Here is a 22,154-nt window from a genome sequence, read left to right as displayed (position 1 = left end):
AAGGAGAAACATGCAAATGTCAGAATGTAGATTGTGAGGATGAAAGCAAGAATAACATCCAGAATGTAACCCTCAAAACACTTGTGAATTTGAGTTATATATTTAATTGCTTTATAGTTTCATTAGGTCATAAAGCAATTAAATATATAACCGTTTATATGTCACATTTAAAAAACGTCACAAATTCAACAATATTCATGACTGGATTTAGGTGATTTGAGCCAAATTTACTTAAAAGGTTAGTTCACCCAAAAATGAAAATAATGTAATTTATTACTCACCCTCATGCCGTTCCACACCCATAAGACCTTCGTTAATCTTCGGTTCAATATTAATATTATAAAGCGACGAGAATATTTTTGGTGCGCCAAAAAAAACAAAATAACGATTTATATAGTGATGGCCGATTTCAAAATACTGCTTCAGGAAGCTTCGGAGCGTTATGAATCAGCGTGTCGAATCAGCAGTTCGGAGCGCCAAAGTCACGTGATTTCAGCAGTTTGGCGGTTTGACACGCGATCCTAATCATGATTCGACACAAAAGTTTCATAACACTCTGAAGCTTAATGAAGCAGTGTTTTGAAATCGGTCATCACTATATAAGTCGTTATTTTGTTTTTTTGGCGCACCAAAAATATTCTCGTCGCTTTATAATATTAATATTGAACCACTGTACTCACATGAACTGATTTAAATATGTTTTTAGTACATTAATGGACCTTGATGAAACCATTTTAGACAAGTATGAACTTACAAGTGGGTTTATGTTGGTTAGATGCTGGTGTAACTGGAAGACCAGTATAGCCATGCTGTTCACCAACAAAAAATGCTGGTCAAACTGTATGAAGCTGGTTGCCCAAGTGAGACTTGCTGGTTAAGCTAGTTATAAGAAGCTTGGTAGGGACACAAGCATCTGATATTTTTTTTAAACAAAATCTTGAGGTCACATATGCTTTGCATAACAATGTGTGGTAGTCAGAAATGTAATGACAGAATATGAAAAACTGATATTCAGAAATTCTGAGCAAGTCACAAACTAGATCCTCAACAGCCAAAGAGGGATTTAGCAGTGCTTTACCGTTTGCATACGACTGATAAGGTACGCCTTGGGATGTCTATGGCACCAGATGTCTGTTGTCTGGGTTTCTCACGTGCAGATACATTCCTGGGGCATGAATCTTGAGTATGTTGGAGGAAATGTGTCCTTGTGAATCTATTATTCTTTTGTAATGGAACAAGAGCCCTGTCGCTGAACGGCTGTTGTTACGGAGAACAAGCCTTTACTGTCGGAGCTTCGCTAATATGCTAATTAACAAGTGCAAAGAGAGTGGAAAACCAGTATGAATAGAGAGAACCGAACCTGATCTACGAGTTTAATCAGACGCGTTGCAGCATTTTATTAGTGTAAATAATGTCATGCTGCATTTCAGCTGCTTTTTACGGCCACATAATATTCGCATGCCGGCTATGTAAGTGCAGATATAAAATGGTGAGTTTCAGGGGAAAAAACACAGTGTTTGAGCACGCAGTGAAGTGTAGCTCGCTGGCAGACAGTGAGAGAGTGAATGAGAGCACAGGGGATTCTGGGATACTGGGACTCAAGGCTGATGCGTTATGATGGACATGTCGCTGACTCTGTCTGCCCCTACTGAAAAGGAACTTCCAGGAACAGCACACTCCCTTCGGAAGAGAATGCTCCTGATGGTACATTCAGGCTTACTTCCTATTCCTGTAAGATAAAAAGGAGGGAATTTGGTCAAAATCTTAATGTTAAACAGGGAATGGTAGTTACATATCAGTACTAAAGGGCATGTTTGCTATAATGTCTAGTGTTACTGAACATGAAAAGGTCAAAGAGGCTATTGTGACATTTTATTAGCAGTTCTGCTATTAGAATTCAGGATTTTAGGAACTAATGTGGCTATGTATTACATTTATTTTTAGACATTAATTGGCATTACTGAGGCTTCAATTTGAGACAAAAATCACCTTGAGATAATGAAAATCACACAGTACCTTGAGGTATACAAGGTCACTGAAAATGTGAACACATTTTAAAGATTTAGATATCATCATGTCCAGGGATCATATACATGTCCATCTTTAGAGACCAATGCCCGATATCCAACAGATTCAATAGCAGCAGTGTTAGTGAGATGCAGACAGACTAGCTCTCCCTGAGTAGCGGTTAAGCTAGGACACAGCGGGGTCGATGGTGTGCAGACTCCACTGCAACACATGTGTGAATAGCCTAGTGAGCCTGTTGTGTAACGGGGTCTCTGAGCTGCAGTCTCAAACACAGCAAGACGCACACACACTTATATATGTGGTTTTACGGGGACTCTCCATAGGCGTAATGGTTTTTATACTGTACAAATTGTATATTTTATCCACCTACACTACCCCTTCCCCTAAACCTATCACAGAAAACATTCTGCATTTTTTGAATTTCAAAAAAACACTGTTTAGTATGTTTTTTAATCCATTTGGTTTACGAGGACACAGGAAGTGTCCTCATAAACCATGTTTACGTTGTAATACCCATGTCATTATACACATTTGTGTCCCCATAAACCATGTATACAAGAACACACACACACACACTTTGGGTTTCCATGTTTTATGGGGACATTCCATCGACATAAGGATTTTTATAGTGTACAAACTGTATATTCTATCCCCTAACCCTAACACTACCCATCACAAAAAAACTTTGTTTTATAAGCTGTTTTCCTCAAAATGTCACCACAAGGACAATGATTTTGGATATTGCCATCTTTGTGGGGACATTTTGTCCCTATAATGTAGGGGTTACCTGAACCACACACACACATTAGCCTTGGTACTCAAATTCTTGCTGTGATCCAGGAAGTGCATCGAGTTTACTACATTCATTACAGAGGAAGCAGTTGATGTACTTTACTGTATATGTTAATTACTTAAAAGTATGCTTGGAATATACCATACTAGATGTAACACAGTTTGTAGATACGGGAAGAAGGAGGCGGGAACCGGCGAACGTTCAAACAAACTTTAATATATAAAATAAGCAAAGACGGACGGACGTCTGCCGGCCACACAAACATAATAAAACCATAAAATAAGTCCAGGCCTGGTCCTCTCTCGTCCTTCACTGTCGTCGCTCCGCTCCCCCTTTTATGCTTCCGGAGCTCCTCCGTGAGAGATTCGAGACCGGTGCAACGCACAGCTCGTGCCGTTCCCTCACGGCATTCGTCTGCTCTTCACACTAGACTAGTTTTATTTTTTTATTTTTTTTTATTTTTTTTTGCGTTATGCAGTATGTACACCAGATGTGTTACTGAAAATGTGAAGTATACAACAAAGCATACATCCCACAATGAAATGCACATAATGCAGAACACGATTTCACCAAGTGCAACATGTTCCTGGATCAACATCTTTGTTGATCCTGGAACAACATTCCAATCAACCAATCAGATTTGAGGGACAAGTTTACAGTTTATGTCAAGTTTAGGCTTACAACCAGGCTTAGGTGCTACAACATCACTGTTATTCACCTAACATTTCCCTCTGATTTTAGGAAAAACTTGTGGGTAGGGTTAGGTTTAGAGGTAGGGATATTGTTAGGATTAAATTTTTGGACAGGAATGTTGTTCCAGGATCAACAAAATATGTTGACCCAGGAACGTATCTAACTTGGCAAAATCAGGGTGTGCGTCACGTAACTTCACTTTCCATTTTAAGAATGACAAATGAAAAAGTGAAATATCAGCCACAAATCTGAACTTCTTGATTTGATTTAATCTGACCAAAGCTGTTCAAAAGTGGATTAAAGATGCAAAATTACATTTATTTTCACAATGGATGGCATTTACTTAATTAAAAATGCAATACGAGGTCAGTGTGTGTAAACAATGAAAGGTGAAATGTTTATTTTTGCATACAGCAGTGCATAATGTGTTTTAAAAATAGTAAGTGTACAATACTCTGAGTCTGTCTGTAGTATGCTATTTTCCACTCCAAACACACCCTCATTGAAGTTAATGAAGTTTATTTATTAATTTATTTTAGAGATGTAAATGTGCACTACTAAGTTATACCTTGTAAGCTATTACACTATTGACAGTGGATGTTAAAAATGGACATTTGATCATTCATAATAGAGTCATTTTAACTAATTACAGCCAAAATGAGAGGCGTGTGAGACTATGATTATGATGAGCATATCCTAGTCTACTGTTAATATTGCTTTACTCAATTTTAGTTTGCTCTATTACGAGCTCTCTCGCGGCGACAAAGGTTCATTCATTGCACAGATAAAGCGCTGGACAGAAAATCCTGTGCTAATTTTAGAGTCACTCCTCATCTTCCACATTTGCACTTTAATTTTAATTTAATGAGTTCACTTCCCTCCTTATCCAGCCCTTATGAAAAATATTTGCATACGGTCATCAGTTATTTCAAATGTGCCTCAGTTCTCATAATCTTCGAGTGATTTTGCATAGATGTTACATGAAAAACTGATCTGACTACATCACTTGTACGGATTTCCTCTTAAAATGTTTTTCACAGCTTTACTCTCTTTTGGGTTGTTTTACGGTTCAGTGACTACAAAAAATTTGCCTGCTGGACAGAGCTGCAGTTACACAAAGACCGGTGTTCAGATCCTAAAGTGAAAGCGTGCTGTCTCTCCAGTGTCCTGCCGCTGAGGCTGTTATAATGATCAACTGTCAAACTGATGACGCAGCTTACCGGCATCTCAAGAGGTGGAAATGAATATTTAATGCCCTCTGCTGTGCGGCCGCATTGTGGAATGGAACTGTTTGCTGTTAAGTGTTACGGGCCTATTATGTGTCATTAGGTGCAGGACTCTCTCTCCTCATTGTGTTCTCGTCTCCCCAGAGAATTTCATTCTTTTCCTCCTCCCATCAATCTGAGCATCCTATCTGTGCCTTCAACATCTCTGAATGTCCCATTCGTCTGGCAGATCTGCGATTGATTGTTCTTTTCTCTGTTCCTTCTTTCTCTGTGCGCCATCTTCTTTCTTGCGCTTGCTTTTTGATGAATGTTCAACATTTCGGTCTTTCTTTCTCTACCTTCCTTCAGCTCTCCTCTCATCCCTAGCTTCTTTTCTCTTGTCGATGATTCCTTTGGCCTTGTTTTTTGTGTCTGGACGTGTCTCCTCCTCTCCCTCTCTCTCCGTAATGGATTTTTCTCTGTCGGTAGGGCCTCTGTTACTCCTGAAGAGACTGCAGCAGACATGCTCTGTGGAAATGACTGGAAATTGATTTTCAGTGCAGGCTTGAGCACAGCCAGCTATTAAACGGGAACAGGATCCCTCATTAACATGAAACCTGAGGAAGTTAATGTAGAGCGAACTCTGTGAGAGCAGGCAAAGGCGAGCTGCTCTGCTCGGCGTGATTGCAGAATATTATGTTTGTGGCGCTGAGAGTGAGTTTAGCACGTCTGCTTGTGTTAAGCGGTTTGTGCCTGAATGAGAGGCTTTTACGCAAACATTTGCCTTCCGTGCTGTTAACCCTCATGGTCTGTGTGTCATCTGAGAGACCCCACGGCCATTTTAACAGCTCAAAAAAAACATACTTAACACCTAAGTATCAGGATGACACTTCATGGCTGTTTTAATCATATAAGAAATTATTAGACAAAACTTAAAGGAGATAGTTCATCCCAAAATCACAACTCTGTCATCGTTTACTCACCCCCATGTCATCCTGTATGGCGTTCTTTCTTCTGTAGAACATAGAAGATATTTTGAAGATTGTTGTCAACCAGTTTTGGTTACCATTGACCTCCACTGTGTGGAAAAAGAAAAACACAGAGACATTTCTCAAAATAGCCTTTTTTTGTATTCCACAGAAGTGGAGTCATACAGGTTTGAATGACATGAGGATGAAAAAATGATGATGAATTGTCATTTCTGGTTGAACTATGCCTTTAACATTCATCACATTCCCTCAATGGAAAACTGACAAACAGAAGCAGAAAAATCACTTTAGAGGAGAACATTTCTGAAATACTGTTATTTTTTATATAACATGGAGGTTTTCACAGCTGTCAAAGTTAATGTATGTACACATCTGGCTTAGTAATTAATAAGATTAATTCTATTTAGTAAATATACATTAACAAGTTGCTTTAGTATAATTGCATTACAAATGCCAATTATTTAATTTTTAAAACAATTATTATTACTATTTTGCCAACATTATAATACTGCACAATATAAATGGGGGTCCTTGACATCCAAAAGTTTTAAAACCCCTGATATAAATCTTTAATAATATTTGCCTGGGTTATGATTAGGTCACCAAAACATACAGTATTAAAAGTATTTAAATTAGAAAATAAAAGTTGACATGCCATTATTATTCTCACATACAGCACTAAGATGTCTGAGACCCCACGCATAAAGAACATTGATTCAAGTCCATCTGAACAGTAAACAAGGTTTAAAATAAACTAGGCTAAATTGACAGGGCAACATTAAAATGTCCACTAACATAAAGTGAGGAAGTGCATGTGGGAGAGTAAGCATGAGTGTGCGTCCTTGCTTTTTGTGCGTTTATCAAATAACTAACCCTCTTGCTAATTTGATTTTGCCAAAGAAAAGCATCTGCATCGAGATAGAGAGAGTGGTCAGGAGAGAGAGATGGAGAGACACAGAAGCATTTATAATTGGCACTGTTCTTCCATCTGATAACATGCAGCCTGAATCAACAATAACAAACATAATGGCTTTTTGCGCACTGTTATTTTTGCCATCGTCTGAATTACATGCGATCACCCCCTTCCCCTTCTTCCCCTCTTCCTCATGTACCTAATTTATGTTTTTTTTCTTTAATTTTGTGCCTAGCGGCTGAGTCATGATTAGACTGTGGCGAGGCTATTGTTAGCCGCAGGAGGGGCGCATGTACCACGCTGCTGTCGCCATGCCAACACACACTCCACGGCAACAACAAGCAGCCGGGAGATCACTGTAGATGCTTTCTGATGATGAACCTCAGGGGCCCCCCACCCCCCTCCATGAGCTACATTAATGGACAAATTTCATCAAATGCCTCGCGTGTTTATGTTTTCCCTCACAGTGGCCCGGCATAAATCTGCAATGCTGATGTCTCGGCTCAGAGAGGGGAGCTCTGGGCGCATGGCGTCTCTTAAATACAACCCTGCTTAAGTATTCATTGCCGTGATATATGCATATTGGAACGCAGTTTGCCAATTAGACCTGCGACTGTTCTTAGGGGGGTAATAAAACCTGCAGCTCGTGTGCCTGTAGCTGGTGGCGTCCTGCGGTGCGCGGTTCGGCTGATTGAAGATCAGGTGGTGCTGGGGGTGTTGGGTTGAGGTTGTCAAGCTTTTATTTTGCCATCCGTCACTCGGCCGCCGATCAATAGCCCTCTTTAGGTCCCTCCGCTCACAGCGTGGACATTCAGGTTGTGCTTTTTCAAACATGGCGTCAGTCCCACAGATCAGCCCCCTATCGTTGGGTTTGAGAGCGTGTGGCTGGTACGGAGGTGGTTTCGACAATGCATCCATGTGATAAATATGTAATGGATTGGCTAAAGAGGAGTGATGCATCATGGGATGTGAAGTAATGTGCAATTGATGTGATTAGAATAGATCATCCACGCACAGGCACGTGGGGGGAGGAAGACGCATGGCCCCCACTGTCCGACAGATGAGGGGTCCCGCAGCCATCCTTCTCAGTAAATGAGAAGATATTATTGCTGTAGATTGATATCAGAGGGGGAGGCAGGGATGAGACAGAACAGCCTTATTCATTAAGCCCTCACAACAGACTTCATCTGTTTAGTGTGGCAGTTGATGCAAATTGTGTCACAATCAAGTAACAAAATGGTATGTTTGTGTAACAGGAGCAGACAGGTTCACATCAGTAATTTAATATACGATCCATGTGCATGTGAAAGCCACAGAGACATACCTCATCATTTATGTCCTGTTAGAAGATTGCAAGTGGTTGAATGTCGGTGAACAGAAAATTATGCATGGGCTTAATGACCAAAATCTAGAAAACAGGCTGAACATCTTAAAGGGACACTACCACCAAAAATGTATTTCTTACGTTCAGCTTGGTTTGAAATTACATGAAGAATCAATGACAGGATTTAAAATTTTAGGTGAACTAATCTGGTGCTGTTATTAAAAATCATTTTCAGTAATTGAAATAAAGCTGAAATTAACCCTAACCCTAGAACAATATATTTTTTTGACTTGAATGTTTCTAAGAATCCAGAGAAATAAGCCATTTTAACCAGGACCTGGAGCGTGTCCGTGCGTCGCCTATCAATGACATCATACCTGTGTTCCGGTTTTATTTTGTAGAAAATATGGAAACACCAAAGATGCTTTAATATATTTTATGATTTGTTAGACAAGGGAACAACTGTTTGGATACATTTATAGGCAGAAAACTAATCAGTGTTATATAGCTCAACACGTTTAGTCTTATTGTTTGAATCTCATTTTCTTGATTATATGATATTCTAATATCGATCTATCTTACTGCGATGTGCAACAAGTGTCTTAGCAGCCGCCGGGCAAATGCACAGAGTAATGATTTAACATAATTTTCAACAAACTGTGCTGAGTTACCCCACATACGCTTGACTGGAAGAAGCGGTCGTCTGCGGCATAATAAAAGTTCTGCTGCTCTCGAGGTATGTGTCGCGATCGTCTCTCATTAGCAATCGCTCCAGCGGCCTCGTTACGCTCCCACAACACTCAGCCCTATTCTGCGTCATACTACAGTAACATTAATAATCTCATCCATGAACATGATTTCTGCCCGGGTCCCGTCGTATTCTTTTCCACCAGCTGTGAGGTGAAGACAACACCTCCCTTGATTCCGCGCTCAATCTCTGCATCGTCAAGCTACGCCTTTGTTTTGAATAGGCAACCTCTAGTGGCGAAAAATTACATGTTGTGCCTTTAAGACGCTTATATTTTAAATATCATGTTATCTTTCTCAAACCATGGCACATTTTAAAAAAAGCTATGTTAATACCACTGCAAGGTGCTTATTGCTGTAAAATGTGCTTATTGCCCCCCCCCACCCATTCCACAGTATTAGCCAGGAACATCTCCTCCTGTTCTCACAGCTAGTCCATTATCATGTGGCCCTGGAGTCGCCCTCACGCAAAACTGAACGATGTCCTTCGCTGTTGCGTACAATGTCAACAGGATGTAAGAACCCACCCACTGCAATGCCAGCAAACCAATTCTAAAAAGGTTAATTAAATCAGAGTGCTTAATTTATTGTAATTAACCGGCTGGTTGGAATGACCGGAAAGTACTCGTCGTGTTTCATCAGAAGAGAAAAATGAGGGAATGGCGAAAAAGAGAAAAACCTTAAGTGGGCACAAACTGGCCGAATTATTTGGTGGTGAGCAGCATGGCAGACTGCTGGCATGTCAGAGTTATGAAGAGAATGAAAGACATGTTAAAGTGTTTGTGAATGTGTGTGGGTGGGGGGTTGTAGAAGGGAAAAATTGGTGCTTTTGAATGGGTTTGGTGTATTTTAGTATTATAGCGTTTCCTTTGTGCATACAAACATAATTACCTCCCTACAAAGCAGGGCAGCAAACAGGGAGTTTGTCTTCTTTCAAAACAGCCACATTAAAAGGCAAAGCACATCGGCAGTAGTGAGCTCGCAACAGCAGCCCCCACAAAATGAACCCTGCCAGGGATCTCTCTCTCTCTATTTTTTTTCTCCCCATCTATTCTACCCCAGCACCCCATTCCTCCCTCTCTTGCTCCTTTTTTCACGCTCTACAGATTATCATAAGTCGCTGCAGTGGAGTTCTGGTGTGAACACACCACTTGACCTCCGAAGCCTTTCATCCTCTCTTGTAGTCCAAACAAACCGTGCCCTTCTCTCATTCCCCGACATGCCGAGGCCTCCAACGTTCTCCGCCCATAAAAGGAAACAAAATCAACAGCCAAGGACCAAGGAGGATTCAAACAAATCCGATTCAGCATACTACAAGCAGTCATTTTTCCACCCCGACTATGTAAGATAGCAGACATGACTGCACACGATGCGAGCTCTGAATTGTGTGGAAATATTACAACAGGTTGATGTCTGATAGGTTCTTAGAAGAGTATGGTTGCAATAAGGTTGTATGGTATTCCAATACTAAAAATTAATATTACAATATAAAATACAATTTCGAAAAATTTGGTACATTATCATTTAAAATATTGGTGTCAGTATAAGACCCTAAAGAAATGAATACTTGGTCACACTTTAGATTAGGGTACAATTCTCACTAATAACTAACTATTAACTATGACTTTTGCCTCAATAAACTCCTTATTACTGCTTGTTAATAGTTAGTAAGGTAGCTGTTAAGTTTGCATATTGGATATGATTAAGGGATATAGAATATGGTCATGCAGAATAAGGCATTAATATGTGCTTTATAAGTACTAATAAACAGCCAATATCCTAATAATATGTATGCTAATAAGCAACTAGTTAATAGTGAGAATTGGACCCTAAAACTAAAGTGTTACTGATTTCTCTTTCAAATAAATGCTGTTCTTTTGAACTTTTTATTCATCAAAGAACACTTTCAAATATGTATCGTGGTTTTCACAAAAATATTAAGTAGCACAACTGTTTTCAACATTGATAATAATATGTAATTATAGTAAATTACATTTACATTTTAAATAAATTATGTTTTAATATATATTAAAATAGAAAACAGTTATTTTAAATTGTAATAATATTTCACAGTATTACTGTTTTTACTGTATTTTTGATCAACTAAATGCAGCTTTGGTGAGCATAAGAGACTTACTTCAAAAAACCCTTCAAACTACTGAACAGTATTGTACCTGACCTGGACTACAAAGTACAGCACATTTTAGCAATCTGGACTGTTACAAGAAGAATGAAACGTGTGAGATTAATTAAATATGTTTAAATACTATAAATAAAAATACTGCTTAACTAATTTGGTAATTTAGCTACTAGTCAAATCAAGATGGGACATGTAGTTAAAGTAAAATAATTTGCACTTTTTTTCATGGCCTTACTTTAATTATCACCATAAGTAAAAAGACCAATTATCATCATAAGCTCACCAAGTATGAAATGTCGTATTTTGTACATTAATAAGTCTTAATAAGAAGACCATCAAAAGCTACCAAATCTCATCAGTAACCTAAGGTGTTGGATTCATATCAGTACCAAAGTACCAGAGCCAGTTGTTCATTCTAGAGAGCAATGAAAAACTAATGAAGATCAAATACAGACTTTTCTTGTCAGCTTCTCAGAATTTTCTCCTGTGAAAAAGACCCTTGTTTTTCTTTTAGGGTTTCTCTAGAAGAGATCTCAACAATATTAAACTGTGCTCCGATTTGACAAGATAAAGTCTGTATTTAAAATTCAATATAGATTCAAACATTTCTTCCAAGATCAATTATCTGAGCTAAAAAAATTGCTGCTGTTAAGACATTATTTTCTACTCTAAGACTTTCTTAGTCTTAAATCATTGCTTTAAGCTTTAAAGGTTCATTGAAATGTACAACCATATACATCAGGCTATAACACATATTTTAATACATGGGATTTAGATTGAAATCAAAGAGGGCAGATTTCAGGACTCTTGATTGCTCAGTCGTAGCAAAATGAGTTGAACCCATGTGCTCTACTGTCCTTCAGGCTGACCTTGTTAACATATCAAAAGAAGATGGTCCTGACCCCGTTAGACACATGGGTTCAATTAGCGTTGCGCTTTTCAAATTGACATCAGAGAAGAACCAAAGAGTCTTCAACACAACCTGAGCCAATGTCACACAGAGGTCCTACTAAAATAAGCAAGCAAAAGGTTTTTTGTGATTGAGGACCTTGTTGGGAAGCAGCTCAGTGAGGAAGCATTGTGCATAACTTCACACGAGCCCGACCACGAATAGACTCGTTGCTTCAGTGTAGCCATCAATCTTTGTAATAGCTTATCTGTTTTTATTTCTCCCCCACACATTCGGTACATGGCTCGGAAGTTTTTTTAATGCATTTCTATTAGGGCACTATTTCAACATACAGTGCCCACTTTAAAGAGAGATAGAGGGAGAAAAAGAGCGAGAGAGTGAGTCTGGTGAGCCATGCGTGCTGCTCCATCTGTGGGAAATAAGGAAAATTGATCTGACATTGATTTTCCATGCCTGGCTCACACTTTATTCTGGCACGGAGGTAAGGTGATGTGCGTTCCTGTGTGTGTGTGTGTGAAGGGTTTCCCTTGGGACATAAGGCTGGCTGCTGAATCAGTATCCCAGTATTCACGTTCACACCGGCCGGTAATGGGGTTAAACGTATTTATACAGAACCACTGACCTGCATCCCGTCTCACTTGTTAAAGGCCGATTGAAACCCCAGCCACCTCTGTCTTCAACAGGATACGGGGGAATGGAAAATAAAAGATTCCTAACCAGACCTGATGAGTGCTTTTTCCTCTCCGTCTCCCTTGCGCTTCGGTTCTCACTTCTGGGGGAAGAAAACAAGGCACAACCGCGCGAGTTAATACCGGCATCACTATTAATAATGGTGGCCATTATACAAGCAAATGGACTGGCCCTTTGCTATTTACTCAGAGGAGATGGCGGCCTGATATTTTGTGCTGATAAACCGGCAGTGGAACGCTGATTAGAAGCCGTGTGCCTTCTTTATCGTTTAATGAGAAAAGACTGGTGACTTTCTCCACTCTCTGCTGTCTCTCTCTTTCATATTTCTTTGCGTTCGGTCCTGCTCTGCCTCCCCCCATCCACCCCCCCCCCCAGCCCGTCTGGGTTGCCATGACAATGGTGCGTCGCCACGGCAACGGTGAGAGCTGACAGGTTGGTGTAAAAAGAGATACAGCGATCTAAGCATCCCAGGCTACATACAGTAGGTATAGAAAGCGAGAGAGAGAGAGAGAGAGAGAGAGAGAGAGAGAGAGAGAGAGAGAGAGAGAGGGGAAATGACAGAGATACGTTGAGGCTAAGATGGTGCTAGTTTGTTGTAAAAGACAGAAGAGGAGAAAGAAAAAGAGATAAAGTGGAAGATAACTGACATCTGAAAAGGGGTAGCATGCACTGAGTGTGCTCCTGTTTGAACTGGAGAGAATTTGAGAGCACAGAACACACTGAAACATCTGTCCAGCAACATCAGACAAGAGCTGCTTCTTCACTTTCACAGCTGTCTTGCCATGCAAGCCCAGCAGAACATTTTTGAGGTTGCTCTTATGGCCTAGTATTATATGAAACAGATCAGAACTACAAACAATTCTGTCATAATTTAATTGCCTTCATGTTGTTCTAAACCTGTGTGACTTTCTTACTTCTGTGCAACATAAAATACGATTTTGAAAAATGTTTTTGCCCATACAATGGAAATTAGTGAGGACAAAACAGCACTGGACCCAAATGATGTTCATATTGACAAAAACACTTTTCAAATTTTTCAAAATGTCTTTTTTTGTGTTCTACAGAAGACAAAATATCATACAGGTTTGAGTCAACATGAGGGTGGGTAAATGATGGCATCCTTATCAACTTCGCTTCAGATTTATTCTTAGAAATAAGCATGAATCAGATCATTGTTGAACTACAGTAAGATTATAGAGCGATAAAATGAATGTGGATATAGTAATTTGGTGTTTTGATGAATTTGAGTTCATATTGCGATATCTGACTCTTGACTGCAGACTTTGGTATCTGGGTAAATCGGAGCACAGTTTGAGACACATCTTGTTGAAATCTTTTCTGAAACTCTAGAGGAGACACGTGAGATTATCAGGGCCTTTTTTTCAGGAGATAAATCTGGAAAGAAGGACAAAAGTTTGTGCTGTCACAAAACAACTCTTCAAAAATAGTTAACTACACAGCAAGATACTAGCAAAAAAGTAGCTAACTTCATTGAAACTACTTATAAGGGGATAATATCTTCTTAAATATATTATCCTATAACATTGTTTTTATGGTATAAAAACATTTTGAATGAATAACTCATCAAACTTGAATTGGTAAAAACTATATACACTAAATACAACTAGAAATACTGTATAGCTGCAAGCAACGATGACGGGCCCAAGCCCCGATGCCACAGCCACCCCGTTGGCTTAAGGAAGCCTGTGCATGGCGGCCAACATACAATCTTAATTTAATTTAAATCAAACAATGATTTCACAAGATATGGGACACATACAGTAAATTTCCTTTTTTTGTCCTTAATTTAATCCCTCACCATGGCAACACTGTTCGAGATATCCTATAATTGTTTGCAATTTAGCATCTTCAGTGTCTTTGTTTCATGTTGACTGAGTTTGGTGGCAATAGCATGAATCTCCTACGAGGAGTATTTAAAAACTCAGAGCCTGATTATTCAAAAAATCCACATTCAAACCAAAATATCTGACTTCCTGTTGGTCGGAGCTAATGTCTGTAAATTAGAAAGTTGTCCGGCTTGATGAGAACAATATATGTACTGAGTTTGGTGATTGTAGGTAAGACTAACCCTCAACTTTTGTCAAAAGGTTGCCCTATAGAGCCCCTCCACCCCGTTCATTTCTAAGGCTTTGCCCATGTCTACTGGCCGAAAACTTTGATGTGTGTGTCGAGTTTCATGCAGTTTGAGAAGCATGCTAAGAGCCTCAAAAACACCCAAGAATATTATAAAAGTTTGACGTGTTGCCATGGCAACAGTATTTAAGATATCAAGAATCCTTTTACATGTCTACATCTGCCATGTGTTGACATTATTCTGATATATATAAGTTTGAAGCAAATCGGGTAAAGATAAGAGGGCGACTTCAAAGCATTTGAAGTTCCTGTTGCCAGTTAGTGCCACTATGACTTTGACTCACAATAGTCACATCCATGTGATCAGCCTCCCACAATGAACACACAGCTGAAGTTTCATCAAAATCAGTCAATGTTTGCAGAAGTTATAACACATTTACTGTTTCCCTTTTTCGCCATAAATATGTTGCCTCGCCACGGCCAAACCATTTGAGATATCCGATATCCGTCTGCAATTTAGCATCATCAATGTCTTGACTTCATGTTCAAAAAGTTTGGTGTGAACTGTATGATGGTCTTTGGAGCAGTAATTAAAAAGAGAGAACTTGGTCCAAAAAATCCACATTCAAACAAAAATAGCTGACTTCCTGTTGGTCTGAGGTAATGAATGTAAATTAGAAAGTTGTCCGGCTTGATGAGAGCATATGTACCAAGTTTGGTGACTGTAGGTAAAACTAATCCCAAAACTTTAGACAAAAGGTGGTGCTATAAAGCCCCTCCTCCACGTCCGTCTTTAAGGCTTTGCCCATGTCTACTGGCTGGCAACTGGATGTGTCTGTCTAGTTTCATGCAATTTGAAGCATACTAAGTGCCTCAGAACCCCCCATAAAGAATATTAAAGTTTAATGCGTTGCCATGACAACAGTATTCAAGATATCACGAATCCTTTCACAGGTGTGCATCTGCCATGTTTTGACATTATACTGATGAAATTTGAAGCAAAAAGAGGGCGATTTCAAAGCATTTTGAAAGTGACACACTTCTTGCTGCCAATCCATGTAATCCGCCTCCTACAAAGAAAACACAGCAGAAGTTTCATCAAAATCATTTAATGTTTGCTGAAGTTATAACACACTTCCTGTTTCCCTTTTCTCACCAAAAATGTGTTTCAACGCCACGGCAAAACCGTTCGAGATATCAAAAACATGACAACAAAAACAAATGACAACCTGTGCCTGGCCCTGATGGCCAAAGATTCCAATGTGTGTGCAAAGTTTTAAGAGTTTTTGAGCATGTTAAGGGACCCAAAAGTTCCCGAAAGGTCTCGAGAAAAAAAAAACCTAAGGAAAACAATAGGGCATCCGCCCTTTCAGGGCCCTAATGAACTATAATTTATGTGACTGAAACTTGAAAGCATATTAATGAACATAAGCAGTTAACTAAATGTTCCTCTATATAAAAGAAGCTACATATAAGAGAGAGGACCGTTTAGGATGAACCAGTTCATTTACATTTATGCATATGAGAGACGATTTTATCCAAAGCACTATTCTTCATTGTTTAAGCTATAGGAACACACTGATTCACTGCAATTCAACGCTACAATGAATCACAAATTTCAACACTACTTATAAGAGAGACGATTGATTATTCCCTCAGCTCGCTCAACTGTACAACACAACGTGACTTTAAAAACACCATTTGTAGCATTTGCTCATGCAACACTTATTGGGAAAAGTTAGCCACTAGAAAAACGAAACTACCGTCACGCTACTGAAAAATGTAGTCAGTATAAGTCAATAGTTTTAGTTAATTACTCCCCAACATTCGCTCAGCTTTTTCAAATATTGCTTTCTTGCCTTTCCAGCCTCCATTAGATGCTGCTCTCTCTTTTCTCATCTCTTTCAGATTTTGAGTGGATGGCTCACTGCTTTTTCTGCAGTATAGGGTGAGAAGGAGCCATGATTAAGGAAAGAAAATCAGGGTGTGTGTTCAGCCCTTTTCCTTTAAGTATCACAGAGAGAGGCACTGTACAACACTCAAATTTGGCAAGCACATTCACACACAGGTTTGTTTTTGTGAATTGTGAGGACATTCCATAGGCGTAATAGTTTTTATACTGTACAAACTGTATTTTCTATCGCCCTACACTACCCCTACCCCTAAACCTACCCATCACAGAAAACTGTGCACGTTTTTACTTTCTCAAAAAAACTCATTCTGTATGATTTATAAGCCTTTTGAAAAATGGGAACATGGGGAAATGTCTCCATAAGTCACCCTCTCCTTGGAATACCTATGCCATACCCATGTCATTATACAAAAATGGTCAAGAAAAAGAGGATATGAGAAGAGAAGAAAAGAAGACAGAAGGGGAGCATTATGATTCAGAAACATAGTTAGGACAGTAGGAAGTTGCATAGAGTGTTGGGAATGAGAGTGAGAGTACGCTGAGAGAGTATCAGTAGAAAAGAGGGATGTGAGAGAAAGACAGAAGGTTTTCTCTCCTCTGTTTGAAAGCTCTCAGCTCTGTCCCGTGTCTTGACCTTGAGCACAGTGCTGAAATCCCAGGGGCAGACGCTAATGTGGCCCGTGCGGATCAGCAATTCCCTCATCACATCACTTAAAATCTGCTTCACGCTGACCCCAGCACAGTCCCCGCAGCACCGATTCCCATAGCGCTCTGCTTAATACCGCTCTGTCTCACTGACTTGAGTGCAGTGTGGCCCATCAGGTCCAAACACACAGTGCTAAACAGACGTCTGTCACAATGGACCCAGAACAGCCTGAATGACAAAAGAATATCAATGACAAGGTGTTTGTTTTTATTATTTATTGAGAAAAGAAACACAAGTTTGGTCTGTTTGACTATTCAGAATACATGAGAGAACCATTTAATACGAACAGAAAAATACAATATAACAGATTATGACACAACAAAAAAAGATACCATTTCAGTGAAGGGGTCAAGATTTGTCTGGTTAGCCCTGTTAGCCCCTGCTAGTAGATGTCATAACTGCACCATGTGGCTGCAAAAAGCATATTTTTCCTGATTAATACTGACATACTTCTTTGGCAATTGAGGAAGGAGACTTGCTGGGAAATTATTTCTTTAAGGAACCCTAATATGTCTTCTACGTAAAGAGTAATTGCTGAATTTGTTAACTTTAAGTGGGGGTGTACTCATTTATGCTAAGTACTGTATATCCAGGTATTACAAACCTCCTTGATTACAATCAATGACGGTCTCATTATAATCAACTAAACTGTCTACACTACATTATAATCAATGTTGCACACTTTTTTCATTTCTTCATGGATATTTGACTTTGCACTCAACAGAATAAACAAAACACACGAAGGTGAGTAAAAAAAAAGAATTTTCTATGTTTGGATGAACTGTTCCATTATAACAAAAACAGCATTTGCAGAGACAAGATCGCTTTTAGTTTACCAATAACAGCGAGCAAAATCCATGTTGGGAGATGTTTTTCAAAATGTGCAGATCAAAGATGATTTCTGTTTGGTTAGAATGCTGTAAGCAATGAATCAGCCTCACTGATGGTAGAAAAACTCGAAAATCATCAATATTCAGAGGAGCTGAAGGGCAGAGTTTAGTAAGTTGAATCACACACGCTGTGGTTTACACACAGCGTTGAGAGGAAGGAACAGTGTGAGAAAACATATGACTACAGGCCTGAAATCTATTGTTCTCACTCCGTTTCTCTCACAATCTCTCTCGCTTTGTCTGATGTTTGCAAAATTCAACTGTTTAAAGAAATAAATGACTGAAAACAATACCTATCCTCGCTCTCACTCTTCATCACTGCCATCACTCTTCACTAAATCTCTATTTCTCTCGGAGTTCTGTTTTTTATCTTTATCACTCTTTTCTACACTCAATTTCTCTCTTCCCTCATATATCTGTTGTGGTGCATTGTAGTTGCTTTATTTGTTATGATGCATGGTATCACCGGGCTCACGGATATGATGAATGCTACATAAAGACTTAGAGCCCGGGGCTGTCCATGAGTAGTTTGCCACGTGCTTTCTCCCAAACGGAAACCATTTCCTCATGCCCCCTGGGGTCACGCAAAATCATGTTACCAACCTAAAATGGCTCCCCCCTGAAGCTTTCACCCACCCAATACATCCAGTTCACCATCAAAGCGCTAATAAAAACAGCTCTCCATCACAGAGCGAATCGTTAGCTGTGAAAATATGGGACGGCTTATCTAATGTAAGTCTATGGAAGTGTGTTTGTATGGTTTTTTAACTGAATTTTACAGACCTTACTGGAAAATATGTTACTGTAATATATAATGTATATAATGTGTGTGTATATATAATCTTTAGCAGTACTGTACATGCTATGGATTAAAAATGTTTCACTCCTAATTAAAATCACCTACATTTGCAAAAGGCAAAATAATGTTAATGTTAATACATTAATTTGAATAGCTCAACCAACAGTAAGCATGACTTCCTTATTTACTCACCCTCAAGTTGAAGATATTTTTCACATCTCAGTTTTTTTTTTGTGTGTGTCCTTACTATGAAAGTCAGTGGACTCCAGTGTTGTTTTGGACTCTATACTGAGTTTCATTGTATGGACAAAACAGTTTAAACATTCTTCAAACTATATCTTCTTTTGTGTTCCAAAAAATGAAGTCACAGGTTTGGAATGACATGAGGGTGAGTAAAGGATAAAAGAATTTTCATTTTTGGGTGAACTATATCTTTAATGTTAATTCATCTAAATACTGATTCAGATCATACAGGTAAATAACACAATAGTAATAGAACTAAAGAGTTAACAGCAAATGCATTTTTTTTTTTTATCAATATACTTATTATTTTCACATAATTTACAGATTCAGTTCAGTATAAAAGTTAACTATCTTTTCTAACCACCCCAAGTTGGAGGATGATTCATCTCCCAATAACATAAATCTCGGATCAAATGTAAGCTTAATATTAATAATCTTGTCAATGGTTTGTATTATATTACTCCAATAGGTTTCAAGTTCCGAACAGGTCCAAAACATATGCAATAATGTACCATCCTCTGTTTTACATCTAGGACAATATTCTGAATATGAATCTCTTATCTTGTGTAATCTTTCAGGTGTATAATATACCCTGTGTACAATATTAAATCACAGTAAATGCATTGTAGAAACATTAGAAACAATTCTTTTCAATGTTTATGTTATCACTTGTAGTCACTTGTAGTCTGATTTTCAGTTTTCATTCATATTATGGTGTAATTTAACAATATCTTTCAAAGAAAGCAGATTAAAAATGCTTCACAATGTCACACTTCATTCCACTCCACATAAGAATAATATCCGTTCATTTATAGGATGCTTTGTGAGGCAAGTAACAGCTACCAAGAAGGGATAGCAAAAGGTCAATTGCCACAGCTTAAATCAATGAGCATCACTGTGGGAGGCTGACACAAGTGCTGCATTATAATTTGCATATTATTTGTCCTATATATTATGCATCAGTGTGCCCCAAATCATTGTGAGAGCTAATTTTGCCCACAACCCCTTGCGCTGTAGAAGGGAAATGTTTTGATTGTTCTGTTTTTGTTTAGTCAAAAAAAAAAAAAAAAAAAGTGTTAAATGCAAATGCAAGACTGCTGTAATAGTTTATAAATGTAAACTGTTCATAAAAAAGGGATTATGTCCCAATATTAGCATATTTTCTTAAATATTCTAAAGTACTTTATGTACATTCTCGTCACCAGTAAAGTACTGTACATACATTAAAGGGATAGTTCACCCAAAAATTACAATTCTGTCATCATTTACTCACCCTCAAGTTGTTCCAAACCTGTAAAAATTTCTTTGTTTTGTTGAACACAAAGGAAGATATTTTGAAGAAAGTTTGTAACCAGGCCACTTTGGGGCACCGTTGACTTCCATAGTAGTAAAAAAAAAAAGAAAGTACTATGGAAGTCAATGGTGCCCCAGAACTGTTCAGTTTCCCACATTCTTTAAAATATCTTCCTTTGTGTTCAACATAACAAAAAAAATTATATAGGTTTGGAACAACCTGAGAGTGTGTAAATGATGGCAGAATTTTCATTTTTGGGTGAACTATCCCTTTAAGTATGTAGTATAAATATGATCTTGATGACTGAAATTTTCCATGATTATCACATTAGCAGGAATAGCAATACCAGATATAAGTACAGTTTGAGTCAAGAATACACACACATCCAGGTAGGAAGCACACATTCTCCAATGTTTGAATAATTTCCTATTCACTTTACTTCCTGTTGATCCTCCTGTACAATTTGAGGCAGAAAATCCCATAAAAATAACAATCGTTAAAAAAATAGATGGGTATGCCAATGCTGCATATCTGTGCAACCCAGTGGGGCTACTGCATACTTAGAAGTTATCTCCCTTTCTCCAAAACCAATTTAGAGGCAGCATGATTAAGGATATCCAATCACATGGGCTATACTCGCCTGGGGTAGAGGAGAGCACAAACTAGGATCGTCCAGAGAAAAAAAAACAATTCAGCACACAGAGTGTATGTGTTTGTGTTTAATCGACCCCCCACCATGTGTTTTGAACCGAAGCGTGAAGCTGCAGCTCGCCTGTGTTTAAAAGATGCAACATATCTACTAAAGACGCAGACTGGGAGCTTGCAGACAACACGGGATTATCCCGTATTCTGAGGAGCTGAGTAAGATCAGAGACCTCTTCAAACAACAGAGACTTCTGCCCGCTTGCAAAGGGAGCGGACAGCTGTCAAACCAATATACCTAATCATTTATATGCATATGAGGACAATGCATAGCGAGCTTCAGCACTGATGTCATAATTAAACCCAATTTCACGGCGTAATATATAAAACAATATTTGATTTGCGTAATTCTGCTCTAATTAAGGTTCACGGCTCAGAGGAACGGCATTTGCATTTTACGAGATATGAGTGGTGGGTAAACCTGATTGATATTGGCGTCTTCACGGAGAGCCGGGCCGCTTCCTGTAGATGAGATAACACACTCTCTCTCTTCCTTCCTGTGCCCTTCTGTTTGCTGGTCTTCCTGGCCTCCTGCCACAGCATGCTGTACAGATAATCAATGAGGAGATCATGGCCGCTAGAGTCTGTCAGCGTGACTCAGCATTCGCCCATTTTAAGATCCGTCTCAGTCAGGCCTTACCTCAGTGTAAAGACACCACATAGGAACTCAATTCCAGAAGACAAGTGGCTGTTGGCGTTAGGAGGCTCACAGGTATGTGCTGATACTTTCCACATGAGAAGTCAACTATTGTTTTTCATTTCTTTCTTCCATCTATTTATCTGCAAGCCTTCCAGACATGGCAAATCGGACAGGAGAAATGGTTCAAGTACCCTCTTTCCTAAAAAAAGCACACAAACAGCAACAGAACAAGGTTTTCAACAGAGACCACCATGCCATGCAAGGCAGACAACCTTACACCCACCCACATAAGGGAATAGATTTTGTTCTCTTAAGGAGGCGGATTTGAGTAACAAAGTAATATATGGAAAAAACAAGACAACAGAGAATAGCATGTAGAAAGCTTAGTATATATTAGTTTTCATTTCAGCTGCTTATCTATATACATATATGTATTTAATGT

The 22,154-nt window shown here is 38.9% G+C and overlaps 1 long non-coding RNA gene and 1 other non-coding gene across 3 annotated transcripts in view; both read right to left on the bottom strand.

The window, feature by feature from the left end:
• LOC127518393 (uncharacterized) overlaps positions 1-21,905 on the bottom strand; it is a 52,803-nt gene extending 30,898 nt beyond the window's left edge. For both annotated transcript variants that reach the window (XR_007931548.1, XR_007931546.1), the window contains exons 1-2: positions 21,713-21,905; positions 21,494-21,616 (exon numbers count right to left, since the gene is read on the bottom strand). This is a non-coding gene — a long non-coding RNA (uncharacterized LOC127518393). The remainder of the gene's footprint in view (positions 1-21,493; positions 21,617-21,712) is intronic.
• Positions 5,860-5,960, bottom strand: LOC127519466 (small nucleolar RNA snR60/Z15/Z230/Z193/J17). Its single transcript, XR_007931862.1, has one exon. It is a non-coding gene; the product is annotated as a small nucleolar RNA snR60/Z15/Z230/Z193/J17 (small nucleolar RNA).
• Positions 21,906-22,154: the final 249 nt, after the last annotated feature.

The sequence above is a fragment of the Ctenopharyngodon idella genome, chromosome 9 (assembly GCF_019924925.1).
Source record: "Ctenopharyngodon idella isolate HZGC_01 chromosome 9, HZGC01, whole genome shotgun sequence".
In the NCBI taxonomy this organism is placed as follows: domain Eukaryota; kingdom Metazoa; phylum Chordata; class Actinopteri; order Cypriniformes; family Xenocyprididae; genus Ctenopharyngodon; species Ctenopharyngodon idella.
The sequence above is the reverse complement of the archived record's forward strand: the minus strand, read 5'-3'. Positions and strand labels throughout refer to the sequence as shown.